The sequence below is a fragment of the Podarcis tiliguerta genome (assembly GCF_965153285.1).
Source record: "Podarcis tiliguerta genome assembly, chromosome: 1".
Classification (NCBI taxonomy): Eukaryota; Metazoa; Chordata; class Lepidosauria; order Squamata; family Lacertidae; genus Podarcis; species Podarcis tiliguerta.
This window is the reverse complement of record NC_139534.1, coordinates 99796609-99809643: the sequence shown is the minus strand read 5'-3', so window position 1 is coordinate 99809643 and position 13035 is coordinate 99796609. Positions and strand designations below refer to the sequence as shown.

At 41.4% G+C, this 13035-nt stretch overlaps 1 long non-coding RNA gene across 2 annotated transcripts in view; it reads left to right on the top strand.

The window, feature by feature from the left end:
- The window catches only part of LOC310683654, a 35412-nt gene that overhangs the window by 8756 nt on the left and 13621 nt on the right, over positions 1–13035 (top strand). The window contains exon 2 of one of the 2 annotated variants that reach the window (XR_014514478.1): positions 6028–6119. The exons of the other annotated variant lie outside the window; for it this stretch is intronic. This is a non-coding gene — a long non-coding RNA (uncharacterized lncRNA). The remainder of the gene's footprint in view (positions 1–6027; positions 6120–13035) is intronic. 2 annotated transcript variants of the gene reach the window in all.

Here is a 13035-nt window from a genome sequence, read left to right as displayed (position 1 = left end):
ATCCCTGCGACGGGGTGAGCTCCCGTTGTTCGGTTCCTGGCTCCTGCCAACCTAGCAGTTTGAAAGCACGTCAAAGTGCAAGTAGATAAATAGGTAGGTAAACGGCGTTTCCGTGCACTGCTCTGGTTTGCCAGAAGTGGCTTAGTCATGCTGGCCACATGACCCGGAAGCTGTACGCTGGCTCCCTCGGCCAATAAAGCGAGATGAGCACCGCAACCCCAGAGTCGGTCACGACTAGGACCTAATGGTCAGGGGTCCCTTTACCTTTACCTTTATCTTTACCAACAGGTTAAATTGCTCCAGCACTGTCAACTTCCAGTTTCAACCTCATGCACCTGCTTTTCTCCTTCAATCAAAACTTACAGGAGAAAGATTCATAAAACTGTCCATTGCATGTGTTTTGGTAAAGATGAGATCTTATCTGTGAACAAGAAAGAGCAAAGTATCTATGATAGCTTTGCTTCCTCTTGTCATTGCCTTGGGACTTGCAGTATAGATAAGAAGGGCTTGTGATTTCACAAAGTCAGAGGATGCACATTCGTCTTGAGGCTTTACATTATGAGTTAATTTTTAGTGCACACTTTGACATAAATTGACCCAAGTTCATTGCCATTAATTTCAGTGACTCTACTTGAGTAGTAGTTTCCTGCAACTCTGTTGTTTCACTCTCTGTCCGTTCTCACAATTGTCATGCTCTTATTCCCCACTCAGGCCTGGCCTAGTTACCGTATTTTTCCTTGTATAGGAAGCCCTTTTCTAATGAATTTTTTTAGTGATAAATTGGGGGTCGTCTTATACACAGGCTAATATGGTGTCACAGCAGGGGGGCATTAGAAAACAGCTCAACAGCTCAGCAAACTTCAACAACAGGGTTTTTTTTGGTTTTTTGCAATTTCCCAAAAATAGGGGACATATTATACATGGGGTCATGATACATTGAAAAATATGGTATATTATAGAAAACTCCCCTTATTTCAGTACCGTATTTTTGCCAGCACAGAGTTTCACAGAGACTTTGGTAATGGGACCACTCTGATGGCACATATGGTTTGATGCAGGGAGTTCACCCTCCTCCTCCTCCTCCTCCTCCTCCTCCTCTTCCTCTTCTTCGTCTTCTTCTTCTTCTTCTCTGCCCTGTAGTTCTTCCATCATGTTCTGTGTGCATGGATCCTTAGCTTGTGACTGCTTGATTACACCAAAGCCATTTCATACAAGTAGTCCATCCTTGTTTACAATAGTATTGAAACTTCACCTTTGTAGGAAAGTCTATTCTACTGTCCTTTTATTTTATATAACACATAGATCCTTATATCTGCTTATGGACCAGGGTATACTATAATAGGAAACTGTTTTCTCAGAGCACCTATTCACACATGATAATATCCCTACCACCATCTTAATGCCTTTTGTGGCAGATGCTTGAATATGTTGCAGCATGAGTGAAAATAGACGTGTGTGTTCATTACAGTTGACAGTGTACATATGGACACATATGATTTTCTACTCGGAAGAAGTGATACTGATGGTTGTTTTACCGCTACATAAAGTAGCTTTGTAGAATAACGAGTCACCACTAGATGGCATCAAAGAATTTCTTAGTTATCCATAGCAGAAGAGACACCAAAAAATCATGAATTACAAAATGATTTGCTTCAGTAAAATAAGTGATCTATACTGATAAGCAGTGCTTTTTTATGGGGGGTACCCAGGGGTACGCATACCCCTAAACAGTTTGTGAATCTAAGTTTGGCTTCATTGAGGGGCAGTATTTCAATATGAGTAGGAAAATGAAAGTACCCCTAAACTTTTTTTTTGAAGAAAAAAAAAACTTCTGATAAGTGAAGGTATAAGGATTCAGCTGCCGAATTCCATTAAACTCTGGAATACAGATGCCACAAACTTGAACAACTATAAAAGAGAATTAGACAAATCAATGGAGGGGAAGGCCATCAGTGTCTGCTTGCCCTAATGGTTTTGCTTTACATCCACTGTCAGCAGTTTGCCCCTGAATACCAGTTGCTGGGAATCAGAAGAGGGTAGAATGCTGTTGTGCACACACTCTGCTTGTGGGCTTCTCATAGTTGCCTGGTTGGCCAGAGTGAGAATTAAATGCTGGACTAGATGAGCCATTTGGCTGATCCAGCAGGACTCGTCTTAGGCTCTTATTCTCCAAGCCATGATTCAAGGATGAATGTATGGAGAGCAGATAGTCAGCTGTTGTGACCTTCCTTTTGCACTTTTTTGGCCCACGGTCAGACTCATACTTCAGGCTTATTGAGAGCTGGGCTTAATTTCTGCTTTTTCTTTAGTTCCTAGGTAAACCTCCCTTTCTGCTAACAAATGTAGAATGCAACTGTCTCGGAAGCAATCCCTATTATGCTCGATTAGACTTACGTGCATAGGATTATAAACCTTTGTGTTTTGAAAAAGCATTCCTTGTCTTGCTTGCTCAAGCCTGCTGCTACTTTGATCCCTGGCCCTGCAAATGTTGTTCTTATCATTCCCACTACTTGCTCTCTCCCTGCATCCAGTGGCATAGCTAGCCGCTCAGTGCCTGGTATGGGGCTGTGCCCTGCAGCCAGGGGCAGGGCGATCTGTCCGTGGGGGAAGCGAACTGCCCATGGTGTCGGGGCAAACCTCTCTGACGCTTGGAACCTCTCCGCCGCCTCCCCCTCAGCCGTAGGGCGGCTGAGGGAGAGGCAGTACGCAGATGCAAGTCTCACGCTGCTGTTTCAGGCAGCGGCGAACCTGCAGGCACCTAAGCCACCACGTCACTCCTAAAAAGTTTGGTGAGCCCAATTTTTTATTTATTTTAAACTCATTTTCTCACCCCCCCCTCAGTGATGACACCTGAGGTGGACCGCACCCCCCCACCCCCCGCACCTCCTTCCTCCGCCACTGCCTGCATCTGCTTCAATTGCCTGGGTTGCCTTTCTGGAATTGACATCATCATCATCATCATCATTATTATTATCATCATTGTATTTTTAATAGGTATAGAACAGGAAAAGCAACATCCCAATTACAAACAAGAAACGGACCATAACAAGGGATGAGAAAGCAAACATAGTTTTAGGCATGTATGGCATACAAAAGTCATAATGGACAAATGTAAAAGTTTGGTTACAAAAGAAGATCATCAGTATTAAACTCAAGCAAAAGACACCAAAACATTGCATGATCCAGTCAAGTATATTTCCACATATGCCAAGCTTGTGATGACAGTTGTCTAGAAAATAGTGTTATCAGCTTATAGAGTGCCCGGGCTCCCCTTCTCATTCCTGGGTGCCAAACTCTGGATTTAGCATGTTAAAATGCAAGCCAGGAGCCAGTTTTGTATTGTGCTGCTAAAGATGGGCCATTAGCAGGGAACAAGGGCAGGCAGATGGGTTACCAGCAGAGCAAAGACTCTGTGCCAGCAAATGGTTGCAGCCGTTCCCTGAGCTCTGGGCATTTAGCAGAACACAATACTAGAGTACTGAGGAGGGAGATTCAGGATTGCAGTTGAGGATGATGCAAACTGGAGGGGAACAGCTGCAGCTTGCAAGCTGCGGCAAGTTGGAGAGTAGGTGGTCAGAGAACAATGTGGGCTGACAATTTTAATTGGCCACTGGAGCAATTGGAGAAACAATGGGAGTGCAATGTTTTGAACCCCTCCGTCATAAGTTCAGGTTGTATATATGTGTAAATAAACCATATGTCATAAAGACACCACAATCTCCACTGTGCCTCATTTCCAAAGGAAACACAAATCCTGGACCCCTGGAATCTCGCACCATTGGGAGATTGGGATAGTGTGTAACAATATATTGTTTGCTGTAAAATAAATAAAGGATTCTTGTCCTTGTCTAAATTTTAAATGATGTACGATTTTTTTCTGTAATTGCCATGTTCCACAAAGAATGATACCACCTGTCCAGCATGAGATCTTGAGCTGTTATCAATTGAGTTGTAAGAACAAGACGGGCTGCTACAATCATATAAACCATTATTTCCTTTGATAATATGTTAGCTTTCCCCCCATCAAAAATATTTAACAGCATCTGTTTAGGCCAACATGTAATCTGCTCCTTAGAAAGACCAATCATTTCTGTGTGAACCAACTTCCAGAACTTTTTAACAATGGTACAATCACCATCGGTAGTGGCATGTGCCATTGTGCCACATTGCCTGAAGCCTCTCCAACATAATGGTGATATTGATGAGAACATTTGAGATAGTTGCCTTGGCATGCAGTACCACCTGTGGAGTGAATTTGAGTGTGTTTTCTTGAAAAAAGCTGGATACTGATTTCAATGGGCAAGTTTCCCAAAATTTGTTCAAGTCATTAATCTGAATTGTTTTTACCAATGTCTGATTCCCATACTTTCATAAGTGTTCTCATGGAGCTAAAAGTTACAGTTTAAAATTTTGTTTTTTTTTTAGATCAGAACTTTTTCACCTCTTCTCATTTCGGTCATTAGGTTCTCAGTTTAGGTTAATGGCCTCAGGGCTTCCCTTTTCATATAGTATTTTGTAATGAAGCTGAAAATTTGATTGGAAAATATCCAGATTGTTTGGAAGCTGTCTGACCTCTTTTTGAGTCTTGCATATTATTCTATTTTTGGCGATGTGCACCAATGGACAACCTGAGCGCATTTGGTTCCGTTTCCCTTTTCACATTCAGCCGGCTGAAATTCTTGTACCATTTTTCACTCATGTGCTGGACTTTCCTTTTCAGTTTATGGCATGGCATATGTAAAGTATGAAAAAAATTATAAAATGCATTTATAGTCCTCTTTTTTCCATGAAGTGGTTTACATACAGATCCCAAGTAAGCTATGTACACATTGACAGCTCGAAATATGGTGAGGCTTTTCTCTTCAGCTGTGTTTTAAGTTGCAGTCTTGTGCTGCTGTACAGACCAAAGAAGAAGAGGAGTTTGGATTTGATATCCTGCTTTTTTACTACCCGAAGGAGTCTCAAAGCGGCTAACATTCTCCTTTCCCTTCCTCCCCCACAACAAACACTCTGTGAGGTGAGTGGGGCTGAGAGACTTCAGAGAAGTGTGACTGGCCCAAGGTCACCCAGCAGCTGCATGTGGAGGAGCGGAGACGCGAACCCGGTTCCCCAGATTACGAGTCTACCCCTCTTAACCACTACACCGGAAAGTTTTGACCTTATGCTCATAACCTAATTTGTTTTCTTGTGCCAAACGCCAGTTCACTGAAACTGTCACCTGCGCACGTGCTATAATCTGTGCATGTGCAATGGCTGCATGAAATGCACACAGCATTTAAGCGCAGCATCCATTTTCAAATCAGATGGAAACTAGTTTGAAGGAAAGCACATCAAACAGGATTATTTCTTGAGAAGATACCTATGGAGAGTGGTTAACATTTTGTAGTCCTTGGCTTCAAACACCAGTGGTGGGAGTGCACTGGAATCAGAGTAAGCAGTAATATACACACTGCTATCGTCTCCCGTCCAGGCACTGACCACAAACTCCTCCTTTTCTGGAGCAAGGTGGCTGCATTATGAACCTTCAGTCCACTAAATTGAACCGACAGGTGCACCTGTCGGTTCAGTTTAGCTGAATGTATATCTTTCTGTTTGGACCATTGGCAACCTCTGATAGCCACACTGTACATGTGCTGGCTTACTTCTTCTGGTTAAATTCTAAAATTGCACCAATCGGAACCGACATGTTCTCTCTCTTGCATGCCTATCTGTGACCAAGAACTTTAATCGCTCGCTGTGAAAGCTGTTCTCTCCCTTTGTGAAGCCAAAAGCATGTGGGGTTTCCTACACCTCCTCTTGTCAGTCTAGATGATTCATGAGGCAGAGTAGGCTGTGTGCCCTATATCAATACAATTACATAATCAGTACCTGTAAGTTAAATCACTCTTCACACCCACTAGTGAAAAATATGACAATAAAGCTATTCTCATTATGATTTTGCTCCACTGAAAGTAATTATATATAGCTAGAAACTATAGTTTCAAGCATTATCTTCACCCCATACCTAAAACTTTTTGTTCTCCATAGGTAGTGCTGAAAAAAGAATGAGCCCATTTCTGAAGAGGCAAAGTATATAATTTTTTCCCCCATGGCACTATAATAAGGCAGGAAAAAAGGAGGTAAGAAAGGGCTTGATTAGTTAATTGAAGGTCCTGTAAATGTCAGCAGTGGGTTCCTGAAAACTGGATCTTTTGATTTAGGGGCCACTTCCGCAATGCAAGCCATAGTTAAACATTAAGTGTGTTTGTGTGTGTGTATAAAACCTCTCTCCTATATATGACTTTCCCTCAAGCAAAGGGTCAGGTTCCTGTAAAGATATTCCACAAAAGATGCTTATTGTTGGGGTCTGATCTAGATGTTACACTTTACCAAGTGTTATTTTGGATAGTGTTGATTGTTTGCCTTTTACTGTCCGTTGTAGATGTTTGGCTATGTTGTGTGGTACTTTGAAAAAACAACAACAACTCAGTTCTGTGGTGGTGCTGTCACAGGGCTTCTTTTCCCATTAGGGACTTTGAAGAATTCTATCCCATGAGTCCTTGCTAGCGTTTGAGAGGCAGTTGCTGAAGAGGTTGCTGGAGGTTTTGTCCTCGGTGAATAGGGTGCCTCTGTTGCAGAATGTGGGAGTTTGAAGTTCTGCCTTTCACACCCCCTCATTTGTTAGGAGTTTTCCCCCCAACCGTGGGTTTCATGTCATTATTACTGTTTTCTAAATTACAGTGCAGTATGGTAATTAAAATTAGGCTAGAAGGTCAATGCAATGTGTTGAATGTATCTGTACATTATGCTGGCTTTTAAAAAGTTTTAAGACAGGATCATAGGAAGCTGCCTTAGATCAGATCAATGGTCCATTCAGCTCATTATTGTCTACACTGTAGAGGAGCAGTTTCTGAAGGTTTCAGATGGGGTCTCTCCCCCAGTGTTACTGAGAGCTGCTGAGGACTGAACCTAGCATCTTCTGCATATGAAGCAAATGCTCGACCACTGAACTACGTATAGTCCTTCCCTGTAATATATTTTTAAAAATGTTCTAAAAATCAGACTTAGGCAAATGATTTAGATGCTTCAATCCAGAAGAGATGCAAATATGGAAGCAGACTTTGATTACTTGCCGTATCAGGAACTGTGTGCGCGCATTTGGACATGCAAGCAAGTGTGCACGTTGCCTATCAAAAGGTTTTATAGTTATCAGAAGGCTTGGAAGAACCCTACATTTTACATTTTACCTATTGAGGGGGAAAAGAAACAAAACAAAAGGGGTGGAGACCAGTGACGAGAAGAGAGTATGCTCAGTGGATGCAGAATGCTGATTGGCTGTTTTGTGTGTTTGTGAAATGGATTGGGGGTGGGGTGGGGCAGGGAGTAGGATAATGAAATGGAATAGTTCAAATCCTGAAAAGGGAACACTCCAGACTGCACTATTTTGTTGCCGCAATAATGGGGTAACACTAGGGAAACACTGCAGAACATATACAGTGGTACCTCAGGTTACATACGCTTCAGGTTACATATGCTTCAGGTTACAGACGCCGCTAAGCCAGAAAAAGTGCTTCAGGTTAAGAACTTTGCTTCAGGATAAGAACAGAAATCGTGCTCCGGCGGCGCAGTGGCAGCAGGAAGCCCCATTAGCTAAAGTGGTGCTTCAGGTTAAGAACAGTTTCAGGTTAAGAACGGACCTCCAGAATGAATTAAGTACTTAACCTGAGGTACCACTGTACAGTAATAAAGCAGAATAAATCCACCACTAATGCACTGTTATTGTGTCAAGACTTAAGAAAATGTTGCCAGTGGCGTAGCATGGGGGGTGCAGGGGGGGCCGGCCGCACCGGGCGCAACATCTGGGGGTTAGGGTTAGGGGGCACAAATCCACGGGTTAGGGGGCACAAATCCACAGGTTAGGGGGCGCAAATTACTTGCCTTGTCCCGGGTGCTGACAACCCACGCTACGCCACTGAATGTTGCAGAATACATCCACAACAAAAAGCCAGTCTGGAGGGGTTCTGAGTGACTCTGTAGGCCTTGAGTTTCTTTCCTATTATAGGCTGGGAGCAAATTGCAGGAATGCAGTTTCACTCAGGTTTACATCTGATGTTCCTAACTCCTGGCAGATAATAGGGGGATGCTTGATTTGGCCTGATATATGGCTAGGAGACACTCATGCTTAAGCAAATCTCCCATGCTGGAACTGCTGCTCTGCTCCTTCTGGCTGTCGCAGTTATATCCAGAGCAAAGTCAAGTCTCTGCTTGAACTGCAGATGGTAGATTTCTAGACTTCTTTAACAGGGTCCCTCTTTTATGATCTAGGACAGTGGTGGCGAACCTATGGCACGTGTGAAGCCTACAGAGAAATTCATTCTGTGGAGGCTGTGATCAAATGGCAGCCGAAGAAACAGCTAACAACAACAACAACAACAACAAATTATTTATACCTTGCCCATCTGAGCTGGGTTTATTTATTTATTTATTTATATTTATTTATTTATTTATTTGTATGTGCGCACATGGATAATCATTATCTCATATTAAAAATTGGGAGAGGGTGGCTCTTAGTACAGCCCTCCAATGTACACTAGTGCCCGAAATTGTGGAACCTTCTGGAAAAAATGTATTTCCGATGTTTGATGGCTCATAAAATCACTTTGTTTTGGAGTAATACCAGTGTGTTTTTTCTGTGGGGACACAGGGGAATGCATACCCCTTAAAATTTTGTGAATTTAACGGGAGAAGAAATTCACTGTATTTATTTTTCCTGATTTGAACCGTATTTATTTTTCCCTGGTGGTGATTTTCTTGAGTCAAAATGAGAGTACCCCCTAAACATTTTTTTTTAAGAAAAAAAGCACTGAGTTATACCATAAAATTATATATCATTAGAAAGATAATTTAGTGAAGAATGTAATGCCATAAATTTTATGAAGGATTATTTATTACAACAGCAGTCATAAAGAAGAAACATGAAACACACAGAAAAAAATGAGATATACAACTTAAATTGCCATGTTGGCACTTTGTGATAAATAAGTGGGTTTTGGGTTGCAGTTTGGGCACTCGGTCTCTAAAAGGTTCACCATCACTGATCTAGGATTTTTGTGATGGTCTATACTTTTAGACTGCTTCTCCTAGACCAAGTTCATTGAACTAGTTCAAAAATCTCTGAAAGTAGTTTCCATAATTCCCAGGTGGACTAAAAGCAAATTAAATTCATTTTAGGGTACAACTTTTATAATTCATCCTCATGGTTCATCCCAGCCTCATAGCTTTCATTTAAAAAGAGTCACACAGACGAAAGTGAGAAAGCAAAATGTGGAGGCACCATCCTAAGGTTTATTAGGCAGATACAGAGACGCTGCTGTTGCTAAAGCTGCTCACTTAGTCACTTAATCACTGCTGAGCAATTGGAAGGAATGTGATGCATTTCCTGGATCTTCCTTGCTGAAGAGATTTCGACCACACCATACATTTAAAGCACATTCAGCACACATTTAAAGCACATAACGTCCCCTAAAGACTCATGGCAATTGTAGTTTCTCTAAAATTCCCAGTTCCCCTAATAAACTATGAGAAACTAAAAAAGTAGCCAGGGTAAGTGATAAATTGAACATATGCAAAAGAAGAGACAGCCCCTGTATCTTTTAATAGGTACAGTATGTAGAAAAAGGAATTGTTGCAGCAGGTGTAGGTTTCCAGGTCGTAATACTACCATTACAATACAGAAGACCTGGGTAGGAATTGATTTCAGGGCATGAATAAAGCAGTGGAAGGAGAGATGGGGGAATCAAGACCAGAACTAGAACCAGGGAAACAACTTGATTCAGATATGGTGGTGCATGAGCAGGCAGACTTACAGACAGGGAGGTTCTTTTACTACTTAATGACAGAAATTAGATTGAGTCTCATTATTCTTAAATCAAAAGTTAATCTCAATGGATTTGTGCCGTCATATGCTGGATGTTCTGTTAAATAACTATTTGCTACGAGTTATGCTGCCTTGTCACTCGAATGAGAGGGGAAGTTCACATCGCTGTCCGGTTTTTTAGCTAAGCCCACATCCTAGGCCTGATTTGCCCCTGTATTGCACTGGAAACCTATGGGCCTGTCCAATTTCACTATCTGTTTCTTTGATTTATTCTGAGGTGAACCACAGACATAAGAGCATAAAATTAAGCTCCATTTGAACTGTGCAACTGATTGATTAATTTTGCGAGGAAAAAGAAGTCAAGGGCACTAAAGAACAGGTTGTTCGGCGTGCAATGCAAGTGATATTTATGAACACATAGTAGGTGTGCATAAAGAGTATGTTTGTGTAAAGTGGTATTTTATTGAAGAATGTGATGTAGGTTGTCATGGAGATTAAAAGCTTTGAAGTGCTTTTCATTGGTGCTAGTTATGGTTGCTGGGCACAAGGATATTAGTTCTGGCACCCTGAATCTTTCATTGTTGCAAAAATAATTGCACTTTCATCTGCGCTGCAAGGGCTATTGAAGTAGGATAAATAAATGTAGACACATGAACACATCTAAGTTTAAAGGTAAACACGGTGCCCTTGTGACACGTCTCTGGTCAAAATGATGTGGCTGCAGCTTCCACAAACAACTCAAATGCTTGTTTTCTGTTGCACGGCTGTTCAGGCCATTTACAAGATGTCATTACAAGCTGTATAGAATCGGCACTTGCTTCAAAAGGCAAAGGCGACGGAGAGGTATCGACAGCCTCTGCGTTGCTGGTAAATATAAAGGGGTCCTTTAGAAGCAAAAAGGCAAGCTGAATGAAAAGCTTGTGTTTCTGTGAGGAGAGTCTGGTATACGGTATTTGTATAACAACTCCAGCCTCACTTACAGCTTTTTATATATATCTAAAAAGCAGAGCAATTTCTCCAACGATTAGGCGGACAAATTACATTGACAAGTTTTACTTCTGTGAAAAGCTCTGGACTGTCTGTACAGGAACACTGTTGTTTTGCCGAATTGCTTTGGGTAACTTCTTAACCAATAAATCAATGGCAGGAGCTACAACCTTAAGCGGCAGGCGGTCACAAGCACAAAATAGACATCAAACGAGTTTTCAAAACTGACTAAAAGTGATGGTGATTAACTAGAATTATAGATATTTATATTTAAACTGACACCACAGAATACTTTTGAATCTTGACAGATATGTGGAATATTTAAATGCAGTAATTGCAGTTACGGGACCTCCTGGGATTAACCTGTTCGAAGGGTAGTGACATATTACAGGTTTGGGAAGAAAAGAATACGGAAAGGGATAGAAATGAGATTAATTCATGCATATACAAGTATGCGGTGTTATTAGTATTCTGTTCTAGTCTACCTTTGAAAACACACAATGTTTTAGAAGTTTCTCTTCGTTCTCTTGTAGCGCAGTTGTGTGAGAATTTACTCAGATGAAAGGCCCAGGGTGTGTACAGTGGAGCTTTTTCCTAGGTGGTTGTGGATAGCATTCTGATAAAGTAGCATAAACTGTAGACTAGCTGGCAGTTAACAAAACTACCACCACATATCCTATATCTAAACTATGGTTTTGTTCTATAGTCAGAATACTTATACAGTGTATAACCAATGTGACTGTATTTCAAAGGGAAAAGGGCTTCTGTTCTTTTAAGATTTAAGATTTGGGATTTAATTTGTAAACACTCATTGGCAACCTATCTATCTGTCATCTATCTATCATGAGGTCCAGCGCCGAGGGCCTTTTGGCGGTTCCCTCGTTGTGAGAAGCAAAGCTACAGGGAACCAGGCAGAGGGCCTTCTCGGTAGTGGTGCCAGCCCTGTGGAACGCCCTCCCATCAGATGTCAAAGAGATAAACAACTAACTGACATTCAGAAGACATCTAAAGACAGCCCTGTTCAGGGAAGTTTTAAATGTGTGACATTTTAGTGTATTTTTGGGTCTTTGTTGGAAGCCGCCCAGAGTGGCTGGGGAAACCCAGCCAGATGGGCAGGGTACAAATAAATTATTATTATTATTATTATTATTATTATTATTATTATTATTATTATTATATCATCATCATCTATATCTATCTATCTTTCCTGGAAAGTTGATCCTTGATCCAAATAAAAGGGGCGGGGTGGGGTAGAATTATGGACTGGTATTTGGATGTCAGCAACTTACTGTGGTCGTTGCAAAAAACTTGCATGCACAAGTCACACAGAAGACGCTTTCCTTGAAGCACCCGTAGTGCCATCACACTACTCAGTGGAAATAACATTTCCATGCATTGCTGATCTGGATGAAGTCACTTATCCACAGCTGGATTTGTGTGCCCTTTAGGTGGCTACAGCTGCACACAGGAATTATATGAGACCCAGGACTAATCTATACCGATCGGTTAAAATGTTATAAATGCGTTATAAATGTGTGACACCAGAGGGCGCTGTAGAGCAATGTAAAATCGTCAATGTAAAATTGCATTGAGAGCTACATAACTTTTTTAAAAAAGCATTTTTACAAACAGTATAGATCTAGCCCCAGAAGCATGGCGAAATAAAATGCATGCTTGTCATTTTTGTACTCCCTGTTGCCACTTCTGGGCAATGTGTGAAGTAGCTCTTCTGGTTGCAGGAAACCAGAATGCTGAATATTACTCACTTGACCAGGGTATTTTTATTTTTTTATTGCCACTTTTTGGTGATACATACAACCACAGGGAAGAAATAGAATTGTGTTGTATGTCAATGTGCAAAGGGCAAATTGCAAATGGACTCTGTAGCTCTCGTGTCCTCTCATCCCAGCATTCAGATGTGATCATTAAAAGAATCCTTCAAATGTATTTGTTTGGTAATCAATTCTGGAATTTCTAGCTGGACTTTCTAGAATATAATCAAGGCGGCTTACAAATGTTAAAACAAACTGTGTAGCAAAAATATCTGGTGAGTGTACTAAGGGGCTGCATATCAGTGGTAGAGCACTTACTTGCCATGCAAAAAGCTCCCCATCGTCTCCAGGGGAAAAACCTTAATCTGGAACGCCAGAAACCCATTGCCAGTCTGCATTGGCAGTAGTGTGTTAGTTGGA